Here is a 25,665-nt window from a genome sequence, read left to right as displayed (position 1 = left end):
TTCCTGCGATGAGGAAGACTGAGAGAGAATCAGACTTGTGGGGAAGATTCGGATTCAGCTTTGCACTGACACTGTTTTGAGTCTGAGTTACACCTGAACACAGGGGTGAGGAAGTCGGTTCCGGAGTTCCGGAGAGAAACCCAGGCTGGCTCGACTCTTCCTTTACAGCACGTTCAGTTTAGCGTTCCTGTGTGGAGGCGGGGTCTGAACACAGGGCGGTAACTGACACTGTGTGACCCTGAGATGATCTGAGGGGGCAAGGATAATAGCTGCTCCTTTCTGCCAAAGATTCCAGGGGTCAGGTGGCTGGCTGGGGGCTGGGTGCTAGTTGTTGGTCAAGCATTTTAACAGGAAGCGGAAGGTGAACCAGCTGAAACTCCGGTGCCCCTGCCTGGGCTTGGCATTGGGGGTTTCTCCTGACAGAAACAAATGGGTCGGAATCTTGTATTTCAGTAAATAGATGCTGGTGGGGATAGAGGCGATGGTGGAGGCGGTGGTGGTGAGAACGATAGCAGTGACGGCGCTGTTAAGAGGCGACCCAGGCAGTGTGTGTTCTGTAGATTTAAGTTCACACCCAATCCTGTGATTTCTGTTTTGTGTGTTCATTTCCCTGGCAGGAGATGGAAAGAGTCTGTATGTGAAACTCAGCTGTTTCAGATACAGGATAAACACTTGGTAACCATCCATTTTTCATCACTATAAAGCTCCCCCCAAATCATTATTTAATTAATAAAGGCAGGGTCCTTGGGGGTGGGAAGATGTCTGCATAATATCCCAAACCCTTCATCTCCCATCATGATCTGCCTAACAGCATCCATTTCTTCCGTGGATATCATTTAGAGGGAGAGATGTCTATCTGTATGCCCTCAGCAGACACACTGAGTCGTTATGGACACGTTCAAAGAGGGCACGTCTCAGTTGAGCGACGCAGGTTATCATTTGTGTGTGATGTTTTTAGAGTTCATTTGTTATGCATGGCCTAGGGGACCCAGAACTTACTCCGTTCTCTTAGGGGTAGCATGCAGGTTACTTCGAGAGCTCATTACTTGATGGCTTTAAAAATTGTGTTTGGTCATTGTGGGGTTGCAAGCTACAGAGAGGAGGGGTGTGCTTGTGTGTGAATCTTTCCTATATTTGGAATGGGCTAATTTTTTTTTTTGATAGATTGTTGGCTGCTTGGAATTGCAGATGCATCATTAAGTTATTGCATTTAAATTTAGCTCTTGTTCTCACTTTGGAAGGGGATGGAATGTTTGAATTATTTCACCATGAAGAGAAAGCAATTAGAAAATAGATCCTCATGACTTATCAAAATAGGAGGTCTAGCCAGCGAGTCTCGGAGGGCCTGCATGTTTGTCTCCGAGCAGGAGGCTCTCTGAGAGCATTCTGAGTGTGGAAGTTACAGCTGCCTTAAGCACACCTTAATGATCGCTCCGGTTTAAGCTCTCTGAGGGCAGTGCCTGTGAATCTGTCGTGCACGTTATTCACAGTATGATGGTACCCATTCCTTTAAACGGGGGCCAGGGCCCCTCTGTGTAAATATAACGTCGACCTGTTTATTCATAAACCCAAGCTGGAGAGCTTTATGTCGTCAACAGCAATTTTACGGAGGTCATGAGTGTGTGGAAACATCTTTAAAATCGTTTTCCTTTGTCAGATTTCAAGGGCAGTAGCAGTCTCATCTTACAGGCACGTCGAGTGAAGAGGGAAAGTCCTCTGGATACCATCCCCTTCCCTGATCCCCGTCAGTAATCACTATTAAGAGTTAGGTGTTTCCTTTCAGAATTTTCAGTCTCCTTTCAGTCTCTGATGTAAGTGTTGCTACTCCAGCTTTCTTTCGGTCTCCTTTTGCAGGGCGTGCCTTTTCCCGTCCCCTCACTTGCAGCCTGCATGTGTCTAGCTCCGGAGTGGGTCTCTTGTAGACAGCGTGTATACGGCTCTTGTTCCTGTTCCCATCCAGCCAGTCTGTGTCTTTAGGTTGGAGCGTTTACTCAGTTTACATAAGGTTGTTATTGATATGTTATGTTCTTACTGCCATTTTGTTAACTGTTTTGGGTTTGTTTTTGTAGGTCTTCCCCCCTCCCCCCCTTGTTCTCTTTTCTTGTGGTTTGATGCCTAGAGAAGTTCCTTTAACATTTGTTGTAAAGCTGGCTTGGTGGTGCTGAATTCTTTTAGCTTTTGTTTATCTGTGAAGCTTTTGATTTCTCCATCAAATCTGAACGAGAGCCTTGCTGGGTAGAGTGTTCTTGGTTGTAAGTTCCCCCCTTCCATCACTTTAAGTATACCGTGCCACTCCCTTCTGGCCTGAGGAGTTTCTGCTGAAAAATCAGCTGATAACATACAAGGGAACTCCCATAGTTTATTTGTTGCTTTTCTGTTGCTGATTTTAATATTTTCTCCTCATCCTTAATTGCTGTCAATTTGATGACTGTGTGCCTCGGTGTGCTCATCTTTGGGCTGATCCTGTGTGGAACTCTGTGCTCCCTGGACTTGGGTGACTGTCTCCTTTCCCAAGTTAGGGAAAGTTCTCAGTTATTACAGAATTTTCAGATCTTTTCCCATGCATCCACAAACACACACACAGGCACAGTGCTTTGATATTAGAGATGCCTGTGCGTGTACAAAAATGAGGTGCATGTGTATGTGTGTGCTTACCTTGATGTGTGTGTGTATCCAAGGACATACGTACACTGCTCTGCAACCTTTAAAATTCATTTTTCCTTACTTAGGCAGTAAATGGATATGTTCCATTCGTGAAAACTCGGGTGTCTTTGACTTTCTCCCTTCCACCAAGCTGTCCACTGTCATCAGTTTGCTCCTTCTGGATCTGCTTCTGTGTGTGTGTGTGTGTGTGTGTGTGTAGTCTAATGGCCTGACTTTGTACGTTATAGGTACTCAGTCAATATTTGTTAAGACCGGGGATCATTGACCCTGGAAGGAAATGGACTCACTGGTCCATTGGCACTTTGGCCATACCATCTGTTCTTTCATGTCCCCTCTTAGATAATTTGTATTGTTCCTGCCTCCTAGGGTTGGCAGGCAGACCTGTTTACTCAATGCCGTGAGCTCTTGGAACAGAGATGATATTCAAGCTGTGAGCAGGGTCTGAGAGAAAGTAATTTTGTCTTCTCTGCCCCTATGGAGAACTTTGTCAGTCTGGTGAAGGTGCAGCCTAAACCTGTCGACCAACCCAATACCTCAAGTGTTCTGTGGGTAGCCAGACAGACACAGCCAGCAGAACCCAAATACAGTCAGACAGTTCCTGGAAAAAATTAAAATTCTTCACTAAAAAGTTGTAACTAGTGCATCAACCAATGGTCTCATGATAGTAATAAAAGTTTCTCTTCCCTTTTCTTCTGTCGAGAAATAAATCTGTACCTTTCATCTTTATTAGGTTAATTATTTCATGGTCAACCAATACAGTTTTCAGTCTGTTTTTAGTACGTAAGTTTTGGGTGTACAGCATGATAATTCGACCTCTGCGTGCGTCGCAGAGCAATCACCACGAGTCTGGTGACCATCCTTCATCATACACTCGGCCCCCCACACCCTCCGCCTGCCCCCAACCCCTCCCCTCCGCCACCCACTCGTCTGATCTCTGTATCTATGAGCTTGTTTTCTTTTACTTAGTTTGTTCATTTGTTTGTTTTTTTTTAAAGATTCGACATATGAGTGAAATCATATGGTATTTGTCTTTCTCCCTCTGACTTATTTCAATTAGCATAATACACTCGAGGTCCATCCATGTTGTCACAAATGGCAGGGTTCCATTCTTCTTTGTGGCTGAGTAGTATTCCACTCTGTGTGTTTGTGTGTATATGTGTGTGTATGTGTATGTATACGTGTATGTGTGTGTATGTATGTATATGAAACTGTATTGGTTGACCATGAAATAATTAACCTAATAAAGATAAAAGGTACAGATATACATGTATCATATATATAGAATATCACATATATATATATATTTTACATCTTCTTTATCCATTCATCTGTCAGTGGACTCTTAGGTTGTTTCCATATCTTGACTATTGTAAATAACACTGCTATGAACATGGGGGTGCATGTACTTTTTTGGATTAGTGCTTCTGGGTGTTCTTTAGATGAACACCCAGAAGTGGAATAGCTAAATCAGATGGTAATTCTATGCTTAATTGTTTGAAGAATTTCCATACTGTTCTCCACAGTGGCTGCACCAAGTTACATTCCCACCAGCAGTGTACAAGGATTCCCCTTTCTCCACACCCTCACCAACATTTGTTATTTCAGGTCTGTTTGATAATAGTCATTCTAACAGGTGTGACAGTGGATGGCCACATGCAAAAGAATGAACCTAGACCACGATCTTATACCATACATAAAAATTAACTTACAATGAATTAAAGACTTGAATATAAGACCTGAACCCATAAAATTCCTAGAAGAAAACATAGGCAGTATCCTCATTAATGCCAGTCTTAGTGTTTTTTTTTTTTTGGATTTACTCACACAGGCAAGGGTGACAGGAGCAAAATAAACTAAAAAGCCTCTGTGCAGTAGAGGAAACCATCAACAAGACAAAAAGGTAGCCTCCTGAATGGGAGAATGTATTTGCAAATCATACGTCTGATAAAGGCTGAAATCCAGAATAGGTAAAAAAAAAACTCATGCAGCTCAACAGCAACAACACGCACAAACAGACAAACAAGCAACCCTGCTAACAAAGGAGCGGAGGACCTGAGTAGACAGTTTTCCCAAAAAGACACACAGATGGCCAACAGGCGCATGAAAAGATGTTCAACATCACTAATCATCAAGGAAATGTGAATCAAAACCACAAGGAGACGAAGTCTCCTTTTTCAGTGTTTTTATGTCCGTAAGACACATGTGCTTGTTGAAGGAAACAGGGGAAGTTATTCGGTGGTACAGAGACATGGCAAAACTTGTGAGGGTTGGGGAAACCCAGTTTCCTACAACCTCAGAGGTTCTTGTGCCCCAGGACCAAGAGTCCCCTGCACAGGTTCTGGGGTCTCACTTTGGTTGGGGCCTCAGGACAGACTGTCTCAGCATAATCTCATTTGTGTGGAAATGTCTAGTTAAAATGGCTCTTAATGTCATTACTTGTCATGACTAAAGCAATTATGTATTTTAAATTCTATTTTGTTTCTTTTTTTTTTTTTTTAAAGTAGACGAGTCAAAATGGAATGGGCTCTGTTGATACAGAAGTCTTAGTGCCAGTTACAGTCCAGTGATTGTTACCACTGTCCTGGGCGTGCCAGGGAGCACGTGTGATGCTGGCATGCTGTAATGGCCCTCTGTGTGCTGGCAAGGGTAGTAAAAAGCACAAGAGTGTGCAAATGTGTGTGGCAGAGGCTTCAGAAACTGCCAGGAAAGCTACCGCATATGGATCTTGAGAGTGTCCTTATCACTCTGGTCTCTTGGCAAACTCAGACCCTGGAACACAGCTCTCATGCTCCTTTTGTCCTGCAGAAAGAGAAGGGAGGCCGCTGTACTCTCAGCAAGGTCTTTGGGGCCCGCCATGCCCTGTGCTCTTGTGTTTGTCCGAGCTCTTTAGTTTGCAGATGACAGGAACACAGCTCAAACTAGCTTAAGCAAAAGGGAGAGTTAATTGACTGGTGTAATTGAAGAGAGCATAGACACTGGCTTCAGGAACAGTTTGATCCAGGAGCTCAAACAGTGTTTCAGGAATCTGAGTGAGTTTCCTCTGTGTTGGCTTCAGTTTTAATTAGAATCTCTTAACCATACCCTTAGAGTTCATAGACCTGATGCTACTTCCCCATCATTTTGACACCTCTATCATTAGTCTCAGAAAGGCAGCAGAACTTTGTACTGTGGTTTCTTGGGTCCGTACTTTACACTCAAGGAGAGCATCCACCCAAATTCTACCACCTTAACTCTTCTTTCGGAAGACCCATTTCCTGAAGCCTTGTGATCAGGATCAAGAGTTTTCAAATTCACCTAAGGTTATTCCCTATAAAAAATTGACCACGTTCCCCAGGAGATTGGGGTGAAAAAAATGAACTCATCCTTCACTGTGAGATGACCTCGTCCTCCTTACAGAGGTGTGTTTGGCATTTGCAGGCCTCCGCATCCAGGCCGATCTCGAGGCATGCTGCCCGTTGCTAACATAACTGTTCCATGGGACACTAACTGGGGTGGGTCCTGGTTTGTAGGTTCCTGCATGCTTGCCATGGCTGTATGGTATGGTCCACTCTGGATCGCTTAGAGATCTGTTATGGGTTGAATTGTATTCCCCACAAAATGTTGGAGGTCTGACCCCCAGCAGCTCAGAATGTGACCTTATTTGAAGAAGGGGTCTTTACAGATGCAGTCAAGTCAGAAAGAGGACACTAGTGTGGGCCCTGATCCAGTAGGACTGGTGTCCTTATAAAGAGGAAGTTTAGACACAGACATGCACGCAGGGGGATGCCATGTCCAGGGGGAGGCAGAGACCGGGGGGAGTTTCCACAAGCCGAAGAACGTTGCCAGTGGACCATCAGGGCCTGGGGGAGGCGTGGGGACCAACTCCCTCACAGCCTCGGGAGGAGCCAGCCCTGCCGGCACTGCGCGCTCAGACTTCCAGCCTGCAGAACTGTGAAACATAGGGGTCTGTTGAGTCACCCAGTTTGGGGTGCTTGGTCACGGCAGCCCCAGCCAGCTGACACAGGGGCTTTGGGGACAAGCAGCAGAACCCAGTCCTGGCTATCCCAAGAAGGGGCGTGTTCTAGAAGGATCAGCTGGAAGGAGAGGACGTGGGAGCCTAGGGAGTGGGTATTAATGGGTGGGCCCTCAGGCTGACCACTGGGAGCAGTCCGCTGCAGCTGCTGCTTTTGTGTTTGGTTCTCTCCGCTGGCCAGGGTCTTCCTCGCCCCACGGTGGGAGGGGGTGGGCACCTTGCTTGCCCTTCTCGCCAGACCATGTCCAGAGCGAAGTCAGGTGCTCTGGCCGGAAGAAGAGTGCGCATGGCCCTGTTGCACGCGGACCTGGGAGCCTGCGTCACAGTGTTGGGGGGCACCTCCCAGGAAGATGCCTCCTGGGATGCAGGCTCCCTTCCACCTGGCCCTCTGTGGCACCCGAGTACGAAGGGCCGAGGGCCACCTCCTCACTGACGCTGTCCCATCTCCATGCCAGCCCTTAGGCGTCTTTGGCCTGCAGTCCAGCCAGGCTTGTCCCTGTCACCAGTTAGTAACCAGGCAACAGCCTTTGCCCCTGGCAGGTGCTATCAGCAGAGCGTGGCCGGCTGCCCAGGGCAAACGCAAGGGCTTTGGATTCCAAGAGGAGATGGATAAGGGAGCATTACCACAGGTGGAGCTTAATTTTTAACCTGTGGCCGTGGACTGTGCCTGGTTCCCATGACGACATGGCTTTGTCAGATTAAGCCAGCGTGAGAGTCAGTCACTGTGGAACGTAGAGGATATTCATGTTAAAATATCTCAGGCTGTTTATGCAGAACTGTGGCTTCTAAAATCTCTCCTTGATTTAGTTCCCTGCTTGATTAGTGCGGGTAACCCACATGCATCCTGTAAACAGGGGGGCTTTAGTTTCTGTGAATTTGTAGGATCTGTTTCCCAAGGAAGTAAGAAGTCAGCAACGACAGGGTAGGTAAAGGGTGTTGTTGTCTCAGTCCTGGGCGAGATGGGAAATGAGAGTGCGTGAGGATGAGCTGCAGCGGCTGGTTTTGTGAAGCCGTTGTCTTACTCAGCAGCGTCTGCACTCCCTGAAACCACGTTCATTTATTTGCTTGTCTGCGGTCTGTGAGACCCGCTAAACTAGAGAGGGCAGGGAATTTGCCTAATTTATTCAGTTTTCTCAGCACCTGGACTGTTCCTCTGACACGTAGTAAGCACGTGTATTTGTTGAATAGATGATGGGATGAATGAATGAATCATTAAATGAGTGAATGAATACTAACATACTGGAAAAATATTTTTTCCCCAATTTTGCTGATTTGGTGCCATATTTTGAAGGTAACTTCTTACAAGGTAATTTTTTTCAAAACATGGGAACTTCAACAGCAAGAAAGGTGTTAATTTCTGGCTTTTAGACCAAGACTCGTCTCTGATGAAAACCTGGGGTGGAGAGTCAGACTTTCTTTCTCCCTCCCACCTTCCCTCTCTTTCTAAATGGACTGTGTGCCTTGTATTATTAGCAAGATCACTGTACGCTTGAATATGACTAAAAGATCTCTTTTCCATCCTTTTCATGTGCAGTCTTACATTTGCTTTCTGTTGCTGGAATTTTGACTTCAAGGTTATTTACATTACAAAGCTATAAAAAAAATTTCTCTCTCAACGCTTTTGAAGAAGGCATTTTGCCTGAATTTCTTTTTGCAGTCCCGTCAGCTGCCAGGAAGACTGTTCAGCCGTGGCCAGGCAGTATGAAAAGGAGCCAGGCCCCTTGGGGCAGGTAGCACCAGGTAGAACAGAGGCCACACAGCCCTTGGGATGCTAGAGCGGGAATCCTTCCCCACGTGCAGAACAGACCCTACACCAGGAAAGTTGAAGGAGGGAGAAGAAAACTGAGAATGAAGAGTCCTCAATCTTTTTGTCTTTACTAGGAGGAGAGGGCCAGAGGATTTTGAGCCCCTGGTTGCTTTGTCCAGAAATCTGTCCTGCTTTGGGGAGAGCATCCTACCCTCATGAGACCAGTGACTTGAGAGACTCCATATTCATTCTGGTTACAGCGTGTTTTGTTAAAAATAATAGAAAAACCCACTCAAGTTGGCTTAAATAAGAAAGGATATTTGGGGATGTGAAGGGGAGGCAGGTCCAGATATCATGCAGACTGCAGGTGAGGCTCGATCTGTTGTATCACAAATATATTCGGCTTGTTTCTCTCTCCCTCCTTTGCCTTGAGACTGGCTTTCCTAGGAGTTACAAGATGGTAGCTGTAATGGGTTGAATTCAGTCCCCCAAGATATGTTCAGATCCTAACCCCTGTTACCTGCAAATGTAACCCTGTTCAGAAGTAGAGCCCTTGCTGACACAGTGAAGATGTAAGTTAAGATGAGGTCATACTGGATTATGGTGTGCTGTACATCCAATGACTTGGTGCCTGTGAGAGGCCATGTGAGGACACGGAGATGCAGTATCTTTCTCTGTTCAAATAGTACAGATAAGATGCATATTTGAGGTTCAAATGATGGTGTATTAGTCACAGATTTTTTTGGCTTCAAGTTAATGAACAGTCAACTCATTCTGGCTTAAACAAAAAAGGATATTTATGGAGAGAAGAACTTCAGGCTTGGATGGATCCAGTGGCTGAAGCAATGTCATCAGGATATAGTGTCTTTCCATTTCTTGACCCACCTTTCTTCCCCACCAGCTTCATCTCAGCAGGCTCTTTCCACGCACGTGGTGGCCACCAGCAGCTCTAGGCTAACCTTCTCTTTTCCTAGCTCACTATGCAGGAAGAAAGGGAGCTGCTGCTGTTTGATAACCCAGCAGAAGACCCAAGTTTGTCTCTGATGGGACCAACGTGGCACTCAACCTGAGACAACATATGTTCCATAACAATTATTTGGTTTAGGATGGATGGCATTTTGTCCAGGTCTGGGCCATGTGCCCACTCTGGACTGAAAAGGAGAACAGTAATTTCCCAGAGAAAAAGTAGACTATTAGAACTAGAAGAATGGGGAATGGATGCAGAGCCAACCAAAACAGATTGTTCATTGAGATAAAGACATTATGGGCCAGGGTGATCAAGGAGGGCTTCCTAGAGGAGGAGGACCAGAGGCCCTGGAAGAGAGGTTGGATTCATAGAGGCAGAGGGAACAATTCAACTAATCAGACTTTATCCAGTGCTTCTGCCCTGTGTACTATGAAAGATTTAGGAATGAGAAAGATATGAACTGGCCCCTCAGTGAGTCTGATACTGTGAGAAGATAATGTGGATTTGTGAAAGGTTGCTAGCCACGCCAGCCAGCTCAGGCAAAGGGGAGACATGAGCATTACGGTGCATTAGAGCAGGGAGTTGGAAACCTATGGGTTTGGAAGAGAGATAAATGTGTTCATTTGTTTCATAAATATTTATCCATGAGAGTCACCATGTTCCTGACTTTCGCACTATCTGCTTGATAGCTTTACTATCACTTATATAGTATCATTATATTTGTTTAAATTAATGGACTGTGTAAGTCTGTTTAACAACCTTGGTATCACTAGATTAAGTGGAAGATCCTGCTAGAGATAGAAGGTAAAAATAGTCAAATACATGGAAAACAACACTGCTACTCAGATCCAGCGAGATCTGGGGGGCTGTCTGGACCCGCAGACCTGAGGCCTGTTCACGCATACACCAGAGGGGAGGTGACCGTATTACAGAGGTGTAGAGTACGGATGTGCATCAAATGGAGCCGTTTTCATTGAAGGACATTAAATTGCCGATGGTCCTGCGATGTGTAGGTCAGTGACTGTGGAAACGCCTGCCAGGTCTGTACCTGAAAGCCCCTTGGGTGTCACGCAGGGCCGTCCTGCGTGGGGCTTGTCGGACTGGAAAGCAGCGACGAGGTGAGTGAGATCCAGGGCTAATCTTCTAAGTAGAATCCACGTGGAGTTCTTTCTGTCCTCTCATGGCAGTTACATCAGTGGGTAAACGCCCTGAATAACATGCCTCGTGGTTTCAGACAGGCGGCAACGTCCCAGTGTCCTCGGTGGGGTGGAGGGTGAGCCCTCCTGGTGCCTTTCTTTCAGGGGAGGTAGGTTGTTCCAGCTGGAGGCTTAGTGGAGGAAGGAGAAGGGGGCTTTTGACCCTTTCAGCAGTGAGGTTGAGTATCTCTGCCCTAGAGTTCGTCACCAAGGGCCTTCTGCCCCCCAGACCTGTGGATGGCCCCGAGTTCTGAGTTAACAGGAGGTTCACGAATTAAATCATTTCGGCAGGCCAGGAATAGCTTAGTTGTCTGGGCAACTTGGAGATGGTGTCCAATGGCTAGAAAAATTTGCATGAATCAACTGATTTGCAGACGTGCAGGTTTTTTCTCTCTTTAGAGCTCTGAGATATTTAGGGGGCGTGACTCTCATCGGAAGCTCGCAGAGCCCCACAGCAGCTTTGCAGAAGAGACTTAGTGCTGTTCCCTTGGCCCCGAGTTAGCAGTGTGTTTGTCCATAACCGTGTCCGTGCTGGGGCTTAATACACTGCCTGCATAGCCATCCACGCCTCCTTTGTGATGAGCACTCGGTTCTGTCCCCTAATTACACTCACTCCTAGTTTAATCAGGTCAGTGGAAAAAGTCCTTCTCAGAGAAAATGGAGTTACAGTGTCACACCTGGTGATTACCCTTGTGACAGAACCGTAGGGAAGCTGGGTGTGTTGTAGGGCGTTGCCCCCATTCCATCGCCCGGGCCTTGGTCTAACGAGCAGTATGGAGATCGGTTACTGGAGGGACATGAGGAAGTCCTTCCTTTATCTCTGCAGAGACGTGCAGTAAGGGAGCACACAACAGAGGGGGAAGGAGCCCCCTAGGTCTGCGTTTCATGCAGGGGGAAGGAGGTGTTCGGCTCACACCCGTGTTCTCCCAGGGTGGACGGATGGGCCTCTGGGGGGGCGATGTGATGCACATGGCGCAGTGGAGGTTTGTTGACAGCCTGTCCGCCTCCACACCCCTTTCCCTCACTCCCTATTGTTTTTCGATTCACAAGGCTCAGAGGAAGCTTGCTGCATCCCCGACTCAAGGGAGAGAGCATGTGACCTTGGCCAGCTCTTTGGTTCATTCTGTCTCTCTGGCCACTTTCAGATCTGTGTGTGGCCTCAGTCCAGTCAGAGTGGCCTTTGAGAATGTGGTTACCATGCTGTCATAAAGATTTCTCCTTTTCCACTGCCTGTGGGTAACAAAGCTTAAAACACCAGACCTGTTAGCACCTAGCGTGGAATCAGAGTCAGATATTAAAGCCAGACCCGAGGAAGGGTCAGGTTTTCCCAGACCCTGGAAAGAAACTGAGCAGTATCAGCCAGGCCCCTTGTTCCAGCCCTACCTGAAGCCCCTCCCATGACTCTTTGAAACCTGGGCCATCCTAACCAACACACACAGCACTCCCCGACCACCTGCCCACGAGGCACACGCTTGATTCTCTGTGGTGCTCTTTCCTGTCGACCGTGTCACAGCCTTGGGACCCTTCTCAGTGCCATTAAGTAAAGGCATTAGAGAAGGGTGACATGAGATGAAACCAACTCGTTATTTCTGCCTATAGATACAAATGGCACGTCCTTACAGCCAGCGTGAGCAGTTTTTATGGAAGCCCTAGCCCATGCCCTAGGGCAGTGTTTGCTAGGGGAGGAGAAGTGTAGTCTAGGCAAGAGGGACGTGCCACTTGGGTGCAGACAGGACTGGGTCCACGTCCTGGCGCCGTCACCTACCGCCTACTGGATGTGGGCTGATGCTGGAATTTCCTGAAACTGTCCTGCTGCCGTGTGTTTAACCAGGACTTGTCTCAGAGGTGCTGTTTGTGGGGTTAAATGCAGTGAAAGCTGGTAAGGTCTCAGCGCCAGGACTGGTGCACAGGAGGGGCTCGGACCCGGTGACTGTGAGGCACAGGGTTGGAGGTTCTAGAAAGATAGCAGACGGGGTGAAGCGTCCCGGCAATGGGATGAAGTGGGCTCTGTGACGCCGAGTGGATCTGAGTGGATCCGGCGACCAGCGTTTCTTACTCCTCTTTCTTCTGGTGCTGTGTCCTGCCCCATCAAGCTCCTTGCTTGCTGCTTCATAGAGATTTAAGAGGAGAGCTTCCCTGTTCTTGGGAAAGGGCCCCAGGGCTCCACGCTGCCAGGTCTCAGGACATGCATGGCTTCCTGCCAGCCACAGGCTCTGTCCTGTGAGAACTGGAGTGGGGAGTCCCTTCACCTCTGTCTGGTTCACTGCTACCTGGAATAGTGCCTAGAACATAGTAGGAGCTTAGGAGACATTTGTTAATTGGTTGAGTGGATTTTTCTGTGCCTCAGTTTCCTTGGATGTTAGATGGGTTTAACAGTAGTACTCATTTTGCAGTCAGCTTTGAGAACAAGAGTGGGCACTTGGTAAATGGTGTTGTGGTTATTAATCAGGTGATTCTGCACCAGCCCGAGTTGTGAGCCCTCCTAAAGATGATAAGATTGGAGGAGGCAGTGAGGGGAGGGAGACAAATGGGAGACAGGGAGAGAAAGGAAGAGAGGAAGAGGAGGAGGAGGGAGAGAGGGAGCGGGAATGGAGGAAGGAGGTGGGGGAGGCCAGAGACAGAGAGACTGTGTTTTGTGTGTGTGTGTGGGGGGGGAGGGGTCAAGAGGACCAGATGTCTAGGTCTGCGACAGGATACCTTAGACAGCTCCCCACCTGTCCTGCAAGCCATGTGTAGAGTATTGTAGTCTGTAACAGTAGACGTCGTTTGCTCTTGGATGCAGAGCAGCCGCCTGTAGGTTCCTTTAAAAATTCAAAATGTTTGTGGACTGTGTGCCTCCTCCAGGCAGAAAGATTGAAGCCTGTCAAAGGTGAGGAAGCAAACGCCTTTGTCTGGAGCAGAAGGACGGGGCATCTGTGAGGCAGGGATTTTCACATGGATGCCTCTGCACGCAGCTCGCCTGGACGGACTGATGGCACCTACGGTCGTGGTGGTGGAGGTCTGAAATCTTTGCCCATCACTGCAGGGAGGCCTGTCCCTGTCCGTGAAAAACGGTGCTGCTTATATGTATTGGTTCCCCCCCCTTAGCTCTCCCCTAAAGATTTCTTACATCACATTCCCCACGCCCAGGTAACCAGCGTGGTTTCCTCCACACCTTGCCCCCCACTGTATAATCAGGTGAGAACACCTGTATGCCCACATTTAGGCTTTTTTGGGTTTTGTTGGCTTATAAAAAATGGGCATACATACCCTGTGTGCGTATCTGTTTCTGTGACTGGTGCGAATGCACTTTGGCTTCCTCCCGTGGACGCGATGTCTGAAGGTGCAGCAGCCATGACTGTGAACACAGCAGGGCACCGGGAGGCTGCGTGCTGGAGCGCTGGGCACCACTGCAGTCACACCAGTCATAGAAACAGACACACACACAGGGTACATTCTTTTCTGCTCAGAAGTGTGTCATGAACATATTTCATGCCAATATATACACTTCCAATTATTTTGAATTTACTTTATGGAATCCATGCTATGGATATACCACAACTAAAAAATATTTTCGCTAGCTTTATGGAGACATCATTGAAACATAACACTGTATATATATACCACAATTTTACTCAACTGCTACATTAAAAGACATTCCATTTTTTTTACCTGTACAGTGCTATGGTAAGGATTCCATGGATATATTATTATGGCTTTTATTTTAAGAAATCCATTTCTAGGAATTTATGGGTCAAAATGTGTTTATATTCTTTTAAATTATGCTTCCGGCAGGTGGTTTTCCAAAAAAGACTCTAGGAATGCCCTTCCCGTCCGCTGCGTACGGAGTTTCCTGTTCCTCGTGTGCTTGCCAGCACTGGGTGTCTTCACTTTAACTTTTTTGGAGCGAATCTGATGTGTGGGAAGCATCCTGTTGTTGAGTGTTGCGTATTTCATCCATTTGTTTATGTTGTTCATTCACTTTATAGCTCCCTGACTGCAGGGGTTGGTCTCTTCTGGGACATCTTAACAGTCTTTGACCTTCAGAAAGCAGTGATGCTGAGTTGGAGGAAAGGCTGTCTTGGTTGTCTGAGCCGCAGGAAGGAGCCACGTGGACGTTGGGTGGGGCTCGGGCAGCAGGGGTGGGAGGGTGGGGGGACGTCTGTGAGAGGAGTCAGGGCGCTCCTGTGCTGCTGCGCCCTCACTCTGCTCCTGGGGGGTGACTCCTTACCTCTTCCTTTCCTCCCCTCCCCTCATTTTGATGGAGGTACTGGGGATTGAACCCAGACATCGTGCACGCTAAGCACGTGCTCTGGCACTGAGCTGTTACCCACCCCCCTCCTCCACACCCCTTTATTTGAGGAGAGGCACACCCATTCGTTTTTCTCAGTTCAGATCAGAGGCTCTACATGGAGCTGTGTTGCCAAGTACAAAGCATTCCGTCAAGTGCGGACGGACCAGATGGGTGCAGTGATTAGGTTAGGTCCAGCTCCAGGGTACAGCAGAGCCTTTCAACACTGTCGTACAGAGATGAGGCAAGTCCTGAGGGGCCACCCCGGGGTGCCCAGGGCTCCAGCACGCTGCCTCCCGGTGCCCTGCTGTGTTCGCAGTCACGGCTGCTGCACCTTCAGGCATCGCATCTGTTGGGGGAAAGCAAAGGGCAGGGGAAGGGCTGTCTCTGCGGACCCTGCCTCTCTGTCTGGCGGGATGACTCCAAGCCCGGTGTTCTCAGGCTGCGTCCAGAACCCTCTGCTCCTTCCTCTTCTGCCCTTTGCCCTGGGAGCCCCGTCCTCAGGCCCTCCTGACCTCTGGTTTGGTTACTGGACGTTGGAGAGGCTGGGATATTTACGGCTGCCCCCTGCCTCTAATCTGGGTGGTAACAGTGGAAGGCTGTCTCCAGTCTCTGGGGCTGCCTCTGTCTCCCCATAAAGTCTCTCAGTTACTGCTGGAGCAGGGCGCCTCTCTCGTCCTGGACCCTGGCAGACACAGCTTTCCTGCAGATGTCCACCTGTGCTTGTTGATCTGAAATGTCACACAGTCGTCTTTGCCAGCAGTGGGAGCTGGGAAGTGTGTAGGACAGAAGGCAAGGGAGCTTTTGTCAGCTTGCTCACAGCATCTGAGCAGGTGCACCAGAGGTCAGTTAGAGGCTCTTTTAATAATCAGGGGGAAAATAAAAAAAAATTAATACAATGAAACAATACACTTGTTTTTGCAGCAAAAAAATAAAAATGAAAGTCAGGGGCTAAATGGTGAGTTAGCCTGTGGGAGGGGAGCGGGGAGGTGGTGGAGCCCCAGGGTGAAGCCCGGCCTCGTGCCTGAGGCCGTCTGATGGCAGGGAGGGCCCAGGGTGAGCCCAGGCTGCTGCTGGCCCTGTGGTCACTGGGGAAGCTCGTCTTTAGAAAGGACAGCCTCTCTTTGACAAAATCCCTCAGATTTCTCCTGATCTCGCACTCACACTGCTTCCTCTCAAGTCTTAATTGTCCTGTCAAAATGGTGCCTTAAAATTATTTTTCAAACACCATTTTTTCGGCCGGGAGATGGGGCGGAAGGAAGGAGCTCAGCGGTGGAGTGCGTCCTTAGCAGGTACGCAGTCCTGGGTTCCATCCCCACTACTTCCACTGAAAACAGAGCAAAACAAAACACTGTTTTCCATAATGTACACAGGGGTTGTTGCTGTTCCTCCTGCTGCTTCTAAACCGCAGTTAGATGTTGGGGTAGAATGAATGACTACGGGAGGTGGGGCGGGATACCTCTGTGCATGCAGGTCACCTGTGTGGCTGAAGTGGGGCTGGAGGTGAGAAGTCTCTGGCCCTGGAGGAGGACAGTCACAAGTGCAGAGGGCCGGCTGTGCGCTCTGGGGGGGGGGGGGCGCAGGCCCTGCAGCGGGCCGGAGCGCGCGTGTCCTCCCCAGGGCCCTTGATGTCTAGCTGTTGTAGAAAACAAGGCGACAGAGCTTAAAATAAGGACGTGCTTTTTTATCCCCAACTGCATGGAAGAGGGACGTGGACAGGGTTCCTGGCTGGTCGGAGCTGGTTCTGGGCAGACGGAGCTGCTCATGTTGTCCAGAGGTCGGGCGTGCCTCTGTGTCCCCTCGCCCCACCTGGCACGTGGGCTTGGCTTGCAGGTGAGATGGAGACTGAAACACACTCTGGTCTGGGAGCCTGTGTGGGCAGAAAGAGTGTTCTCGCCGCCGGCTGGAGGCTGGCCCTTGGCTGGCGTCAGACGCCTTGGATTTCCAGAGGGTTCCCGCCGTTCCGCAACTGACAAGGGGGCTCGCTGTGTCCAGAGTGTTTGCACCAGTGTTGTCATTGATGCTGACACCTGCTTCCCTCTGGGAGTCTGGGATTCTGGTCCATCCAAGGCAGAGGCGCCTACGTGACCAGGTCCCAGTGAACTCCAGGTGCTGGGTCTCTACCGTCTGGCACGGATTAATGCTGCGGGAGTTCAGTTTGTCTTGTGTGACTCTCTGGGAGAGGACTCTGGGCACTTGCTCCTGGTTCCCCCGTGCCCTTTCTCTTTGCTGGTTCTGCTTTATGTCCCTTTGCTGTAATAAATTATAGCCCAGAGCACGACTCTGTGCTGAGTCTTGTGATCCCACTGGCAAATCTCTTCCTCTGGGGCTGGCCTTGGGGACCCGGACCCAGGGCCACTTTAATCTCTGAGAGCTGGTCGTACTGTTTGGATCAAGAATTTGTACTGAGTGGAGGAGCTCACACATCATGACCAGTCCTCCTTGACCCTGCGGTTTGCCCAAACCAAGCAGATGTAAAAGAACATGAAAAAAGGTGGTCCCTGATAAACAAGCCAAAATAATTTTTTAAAAAGTCATTCAAGTGGAGATGGAAGCTGGCTGACCAAAGCATGCCTTGGGCCGCACGCAGGCCTCGAGGCCAGTTCTCAGCCTAGGGATGGTGAGGTTGCAGGCTAGGCCAACAGGTGAGTCTGGTCTCCACTCTGGGGAGACCCACGGCTCATCCCAAGCAGATGCTCTGACCCAGAGATGTGCTGGCCATGCAGGGTGACGTCCCAACCCCTGCCCTCTCTGGCTCTCTCTGGAAGGTGCCTGTTAGCCTTTAGGTGATTGCAGGTCCCAGGGCCTGACCTGTCCGGCAGATGGCGTCTCGGAGGACACACCAGACCTGCTTCAGGTGCAGAACAGCATTCAGTGCCAGTGCCTCCCGACTCTTTACTCAGGGAGTCTTCCTTCCGCCCCGACTCATCTCTCGGAGTCCCCTGCACACAGAGAACTTTCACCATCAGGGCATTTGAGTGTCTCCTCCCTAGGCAGCGGGTGAACATGTGACCCGTGTCCTGCTTGCTAGGCGTCAGCTCTTCATGAAGTATACAGTTAACAGCACTTGGAGAATAGAAGGCTTTCTGTCGTGTGTGTCCTAGGGCTGGAACTGAGCCCTTTGAGGGGAAAGAGATGAGATTGCTGCAGCTGCAGACGAAGGACCTTCTACATCAAGACTGTAAACCTCTGAACTTCCCCGAGCCCTCGCCACCGCGGTAAATCCTATCTGGAGGGGGTGCCTTTGCTGCCAGACCGGTTAATGTCTGCAATTTATACCTGCAGTGAAGCCTTGTGTCCGACAGGCAGCCTCTTCCAGCCGAGGACCAGAAGCACCGTTGACGATGAATAAAGTACCCAGGCTGCTCTGTCTTCCATTAGAGTGAAAGATGAACAGGCCAGGAAAACAGCCTTGCGATTTATCGTGTGTCACAGGCTGTAGCCCAGGGAGACCCTGGGAGGGAGAGCAGCCCCGCGAGGAGGCAACTCTGCGAGAGCCAGACAGTGACATGGAGTCCTGGGTGAAGCCGGCACAGAGCGCCCTTTGGATGAGAGGTGGGTTGGAGTCCGGGGCCCTGACGTTTCTGGATCCCTGGGTGCTGAGCGCAATGCTGGCAGGGTCCCAGTGGGCTGGGCTCAGCCCTGAGACAGAGTGGGCTCTGCCCTGCGAGCTTTGTGGCTGGAGGTCCACCACTCCCCACAGTCCTTTTCAGGTCCTGGCCTGAGAGACGATTGGGTGGATGGTCCCAGGGCCTGAGAGATGATTGGGTGGATGGTCCAGGGCCTGAGAGACGATTGGGTGGATGGTCCAGGGCCTGTGAGACGATTGGGTGGATGGTCCCAGGGCCTGAGAGACGATTGGGTGGATGGTCCAGGGCCTGAGAGACAATTGGGTGGATGGTCCAGGGCCTGTGAGACGATTGGGTGGATGGTCCCAGGGCCTGTGAGACGATTGGATGGATGGTCCCAGGGCCTGTGAGATGATTGGGTGGATGGTCCAGGGCCTGAGAGACGATTGGGTGGATGGTCCCAGGGCCTGTGAGACGATTGGGTGGATGGTCCCAGGGCCTGAGAGACGATTGGGTGGATGGTCCAGGGCCTGTGAGACGATTGGATGGATGGTCCCAGGGCCTGTGAGACGATTGGGTGAGTGGTCCCAGGGCCTTTTGCTTGAGCCTTCTGAGTTGATCACACTGGAGCCTTCAGAGAAAAGCGAGCAAACTCTCCAACAGTCATCGGCCAGTTGGGGTTTCTAACAAATGTGTGTTTGTGACACATCGTGGGTGTCCTAGTGGCAGTGAGTGATTGACGCTGAATATAGAGGAGGAAATATTTTTTTTATGAGTCACAAAATGTTTATTAATTGCTTGTAGATTGCTCAGAAATGTTACTTTGTTTTTACCCTTTTGTTTTTGCTTCTCAAAAAGACAAGTGTTTACCAACTAGAAAATCTAAATATATATAAGCATGGAGAAGTTTTTCAGAATTATCCAACTTCGGGTTGACCCAAGATGGCATAGACCCTCCCCACTAGGTACAGCCATCAACCCAGGCAATAAAGCCAGACGCAGCCACAGTGGAGCTCTGAAAGGTGGGAGGAGGAAGGGGAGCTGGTTAGGGAGCCCAGGGCTGAAGGAACAAGATGCTCCCCACCCAGCAGAAGAAGGGGACCCAGATCCCAGTCCAGTACCAGAGGGCAGCCGTGGGGGCCTCACTCCTCCCCTGGATGGGCAGAGGCCACTCTGATAGAACTAGGCGAACCCCGCTTCCAAACTGGGACGTTAACCTGGAGTCCTGCAACGATGACCAGCCAGGGACCAGCTCTCCATCCCTGCAGGGCCTGACTCCTCTCCCCTCCCAGATATACTCCCTCAGTCCCACCCAGCAGGCATCAGACTGTCCACCCCCCACCCAGGATGCAGCCATACCTGATGGCCTGGCCTGGAAAGTCTCTTTGACCCTTTGACGGTTGAAACTTCCCTGAAATGCCCAGCGACACCAGGGTAGCCAGGAGGCTGATAGGGTTGTGGCTGCAAGGTTCCAGGTGGGGCTGGTTCACACAAGATGCCGCGTCACCCCTGCATCCAGGCTCTCCTCCTAAGAGGGCCTTGGTTCCCCCTGTATCTCATCTCTTCCTTGTCGTGTGTAGTTTTATTCAGTTGTTTGCCCAGGTACCTCGCCCCCTCATTGGAGAAACCAGAGTTTTCTAGTTGCTTTTCCTGCCAGAGTTTTTTCTTCCGCGACCCTGGTATGGAGGCAGGCGGACGTTGGACATGTCGCTGTGTCCAGTCGGGTGCTCTGCTCTGGAACTCGGAATCTTTGCTGAGTGAAGTAGGGGAAGAGTCAGTAGCTGGAGAACGTTTATTTCAGCGGCAAGTTCCTGGCTGGGGGGTGGGTAGTAGCTTTCTGGCAGTTTCTTCAAGATGGCCTGGGGCGGCCCTCTGCTTCCTGAGCCTGGTTCTCCAAACTTTATTTTTTAAGTACAGTTTTTTTTTTTTATTAATAAACTGATTTTTTTTTTAGAGCAGTTTCAGGTTCACAGCAGAATTGAGCAGAAAATACGGAGTTCACACATATCCCTCCCCACCAACACATATATACTCCCCCACCCTCATCAGTGTGGCATATTTGATATGATCAGTGAACCAACATGGATCAACCAAAGTCTGTAGTTTACATTAGGGTTCACTCTTGATGCTGTACATTCTGTGGGTTTTGACAAATGCATAATGACGTGTAGCCACCACTACAGTATCCTACAGAGTAATTTCATCGCCCTAAAAATCCCTTGCGCTCCATCTGTTCATCCCTCCCTCCCTCCCTCCCTTTCCCCAGACCCCTGGAAACCACAGTCTTTTTATTGTTTCTGTAGCTGTGCCTTTTCCAGAAGGTCATTTGGCTGGAATCGTACAGTTTGCAGCCTTTTCAGACTGTCTTCTTCCATTGAGCAATTTGTCCTTTAAGTTTCCTTCATGTCTTTCATCGTTTGATAGCTCATATTTTGTAACTACACATATATTTTTAAATTTACATGTATGTGCTGTTCATAGTTTCTAAGAACGTTTAGAGCTTTAGCATTTTAAACTTACATAGTGATAAAAGGAATAAAGCCAACCACAAAACAAGAATTAACTCAAAAAGATACATACACCCTGCTATTAACAGCAACATTACTTACAACTGCGAAGATAGGGAAGCACCCTAAGCACACATCAACAGTTGAATATATGATGAAGATGCGGCAGACATATATGTGTATGTAATGGAATACAGCTCACTCATAATATAGAAGTATATTTTGCCATTTGCGGCCCTTCATTCACTTTTTTTTTCCCACTTCAAAAACCAGAATTTTATAACTGGCAGAAACATTTCCATTACATCAAAAACAACAAAATACCTAGAAACAAACTTAACCAAGGAGGTTACCAAAATGACACAAAGAAATGGAAAGATTTATTGCGCTCTTGGATTAGAAGAATCAACACTATCAAAATGGCCACACTACCCAAAGCAATCCACAGGTCCAATGCAACCCCCGTCAAAATACCAGAACATTCCTCACAGAACTAGAACAAACAATTCCAAAGTTCATAAGGAACCACAAAAGACCCCGAACAGCCAAAGCAATCTTTTGTAGGTCTCTCTCTCTCTTTTTTCTTTTTGTTCTCCTTTCTTATGGTTTGATGACTAGAGAAGGTCCTTTAACATTTGTTATAAAGCTGTTTTGGTGCTGAAATCTTTTAGGTTTTGTTTATCTGTGAAGCTTTTGATTTCTCCAAGTCTGAACGAGAGCCTTGCTGGGTAGAGTGTTCTTGGTTGTAAGTTTTTTCCCTTTCATTACTTTAAATATATCATGCCACTCCCTTCTGGCCTGTAGAGTTTCTGCTGAAAAATCAGCTGATAACCCTTAGGGGAGTTCCCTTGTATGTTGTTCGTTGCTTTTCTCTTGCTAATTTTAATATTTTCTCGTTATCCTTAATTGTTGTCTATTTGATGACTGTGTGCCTCGGTGTGTCCCTCTCTGGGCTGATCCTGTGTGGAACTCTCTGCACTCCTGGACTTGGGTGACTGTTTCCTTTCCCAAGTTGCGGAAGTTTCCAGTGATTATCTCTCCAAAAATTTCCTCGGGTCCTTTCTCTCTCTCGTCTCTTTCTGGGACCCCTGTAATGTGAATATTAGTGCACTTCATGTTGTCCCAGAGTGCTCTTAAGCTATCTTCCTTTCTTTTCATTCTGTTTTCTTTTTTCTGTTCTGCAGTAGTGATTTCCACTGATCTGTCTTCTGGCTCGCTGATCCGTCCTTCTGCCTCGTTGAGTCTATTCTTGGTTCCTTAGTGTGGTGTTAATTTCAGTGATTTTATTCTTCAGCGCTGTCTGGGTATTCTTTATGTTTTCCAGCTCTGCCAAAACCTTTGCTCTGTGCATCTGTACTCCTCTTGAGTTCTCTGAGCATCTTGGCCATCATTACCTTAAACTCTTTCTCAGATAGATTGCTTATCTCCTCATCACTTGTTTCTTCTTCTGGGATTGTATCTTGTGCCTTGGCCTGGGAGATACTCCTCTGCCGCCTCATTTTGTCTATCTAGTTGTATTTTTTGGTAGGTTAGTTACATTTCTTGACCTTGGAGAGGTGGCCCTCTGTGGGAGACGTCCTATGCGTCCCAGCAGTACACTCCTCTCTTGTCACCCAAGGGCCAGGGTCCAGCCAGTCCCAGTGTAGAGTCTGGTCTGTGTTTGTGGATCCCTTCCACAGGCTTTGGGATTGTTGTTTTCTTATTTCTAGTATCTGCCCCCAGTGGATGAGGCTGGACTAGAGGGTTCCTGGCAGGAGGAGCTGGTGCCTGCCCACTGCTGGGTGGAGCTTGGTCCTGGAGCTCAGGTGGGTGGGCTGTGTCTAGAGGCCTCTGTGGCTCAGGAAGTCTGCTGATGGGTGGGGCTGTGTTCCCACCCTGTACGTTGTCTGGCCTGAGGCTTCCCTACAGGGGTTGGGTGGGGCTGGGTCTTGGGGCTGATGATCCAATCAAGATGTCAGCCTCCAGGAAAGCTCATGCAGATGAACACTCCTGGAACGTTCGCCACCAGCTTTTATGTCCCCTGAATGAGCCACAGCCGTCCCCGACGTCTGCAGGAGACCCTCCAAATCCAGCAGGCAGATCTGGCCCAGGTTCCTATGAAATCACTGCCACTTCCCTTGGACCTGGCACACGTGAATTTCTGTGTACACTTCTCAAGCAAATGGAGTCTCTGTTTCCCTCAGTCTCGTGGGGCACCTGGAGCCAAGTCCCTCTGGCCTTCAAAACCAGATGTTCTGGGGTCTCCTTCTCCCAGTGGTGGGACCCCGATCTGGGGAGCCTGATGTGGGGCTTAGAGCTCTCTCTCCTGTGGGAGGGCCTCTGTGATTCAGCTGACCTTCAGCTGGTGGGTCACCCACCCCCGGGGGGTGGGGCCCAGCTGTATTGTGAGCACACCCCTCCTACCGTCCTGCCGTGGTTCCCTCTTTGTTTCCAGTTGCAGAAGATCTTTTTTGCTAGGCTCCAGTCTTTTCTTCGGTGGTGGTTTAGCGTTCAGTTGTGGTTTCGTTGTAGTCGTGAGGAGAGGTGAGCTCGTGGTCCTCCCTCTCCGCCGTCTTGACTGGAAGTCCCTTTTTAATACAGTTTTTAAAGGTTACACTCCATTTACAGTTACTACAAAATGCTGGCTGTGTTGCCCGTGCTGTGCAGTGCATCCCGGTAGCCTGTCTTCCAGCCATTATTTACCTCCTGTGTGCTCCCACTCCCTCCCCTGGACTCTTGTCGGCTGAGTCGGCCACGTCGTTTCTGTTGCTGGCACCCAGCGCAGAAGTTCGGTGGCTGGGACAACATGCTTCTGTTTGGTCAGAGATGAGAGAAGAGGGAGCCGGTTCTCGGCGGCTCTGCTGCATGACCGCTCCGTGCCATCTGACCGGTGAGCGGTTCCTGCCGGGGGTCGTTGGTGCCCGACTCACCCTCGGGCTGAGCGTGGAGAAAACAGTGGCCTCTGAGGATGACGTAGGAGCTGGCGTTTTCATCCCTCTCTCGGAGGAGCTCGCAGGGGTGATCGAAGCGCCGTGCATGAGCAGTGTTCACGTCGAGTGCGTGGAAACGTGGCCCTGCTACGGAAGCATTCAGAGACCCTGTGGAAGGAATCTGCAGACACCCGGGAGGTGGCCGTTCGCCGGGGCCGTGTGTGGCCCTCTGGGGACATCCACTGGACGCCGAGCGCCGCCTGTCAGGTGCAGCCCTGTCAGGCGTTCTGGTGCGACCCGAGCACGTGCCGTCCCCAGAGAGCTGTCCTCTCTGGAGGGGGCCGTGTCAGACCTTCCGGGAGAGCTTCCCAGGGGCTCCGGCTCCGGCGGGCGCGTTGCCCGTGCTGGCTGTGGGATGTAGACCGCGTCGACCTGGAGGAGTTCAGCTTGGACAAGGGGCCTCCTCTCAGCGGTAGGCTGCTGAGTCGGGACGATCCACTTCATATGAAGGCGTTGGAGTCCTCTGTCATGGTTCGTGGGACTGTTTTCTGTAGCCTTAACATTTTGCTTTATTTTTTTGACTTCGCTAAAGCAAAGCCATCATTCTGCACTAGGACAGAAATTACAGATTGTAATTTGAGACTGAGAAGAAGGTTCTAGAATATCTAAAGTTCGTAGTCTACAGTTTGCCCTGAAAAATGTGCATTTCACAATTCACACTCTCAGGTACGGTTTGTATGAAAGCCATGAACAGTCTTGCGACGAAGAGACCCTCTGCAGAATCCCTCTCGGCACGCGCCCCGCGGCCTCTGCCTCTCCCGCCGCACCCCTCCCGGCCTGACGCCCTCGCGGCCCTCAGCTCCGCTGCCCTGGGTGGGGTCGGGGCGCGGAGGAGGTGAGTGGGTTCCTTCCCACCCCACGTCTTAGGCCGTTTCGGAGACTCAGCGCTTCCTTCCTGCAACCTGTTCTGGGCCGCTAGCGGTGGGGAATCCTGAGACGGCGGCATTCCCAGGACTTTGGTGTTGTCTGTGTCACTTTTTGGTTAATTTGGGAGTTTCCTTTTTTAAAAGAAAAGTGCAGAGGAGACAATAACACAGGTGTGATTTCCGTCCCGGGGACTCACAGGGCCGGTGTCTGCTTCCAGTGATTTTCATCGTTCATACTTTCAAAAAGTTACGCATTGCTCTTGCCTTTTCAAAACTTCTTCTTGTGAAAAATTTCAGCCATACGGAGAAATTGAAAGCATAGTACAGTGAACCCTCACAGACACACCACGTAGACCCAGCCTTTTAAAAAACTGGTCATATTCGGTTGTCTGTCTATTTATCTGTCGATCTACAGTCTATTTTTGATGAACTATGTCAAAGATACAGACATTGTGCCACCTCGTGACTTCATTATGCATCATCTTAAAATAAGGTCACTTCCTGCATAACCACAATATCATTATCATACCCCCAAATTCAGTCATTCCTCAATATTATCTAATGTCCAGCCCACATGCAAAAATTCTTAGCTGTTCCTCGGATAGCTTTTATCCTTTAAAAAAGAATTAAACCAAGATCCAGTCAAGCTTGACGTAGTACATTGGCTGCCACGTCTTTTTAGTCTCTTTTTAAGTTGAAAACATCCTTTCCTCCATGTCGTCGATTTATTGAAGAGACCAGATCAATGGTACATATTGCCCTTTAAAAATTATGAATAAAGCTAAATTCCTCTTTGATTTATAGCGTCTCCTCCATTACCTGCCCCAAGCCCCAGAAGCGTCCATTATGTTACTGCGATATTGTGTATCCTTCCAAGTTTTACATACGTAGGTACGTG

General features: G+C 49.3%; 1 protein-coding gene across 6 annotated transcripts in view; it reads left to right on the top strand.

Moving 5' to 3' along the window:
- Positions 1-25,665, top strand: part of RIMBP2 (RIMS binding protein 2) — a 236,167-nt gene that overhangs the window by 60,532 nt on the left and 149,970 nt on the right. The window lies entirely within an intron of this gene.

The sequence above is a fragment of the Camelus dromedarius genome, chromosome 31 (genome assembly GCF_036321535.1).
Source record: "Camelus dromedarius isolate mCamDro1 chromosome 31, mCamDro1.pat, whole genome shotgun sequence".
Classification (NCBI taxonomy): domain Eukaryota; kingdom Metazoa; phylum Chordata; class Mammalia; order Artiodactyla; family Camelidae; genus Camelus; species Camelus dromedarius.
The sequence above is the reverse complement of the archived record's forward strand: the minus strand, read 5'-3'. Positions and strand labels throughout refer to the sequence as shown.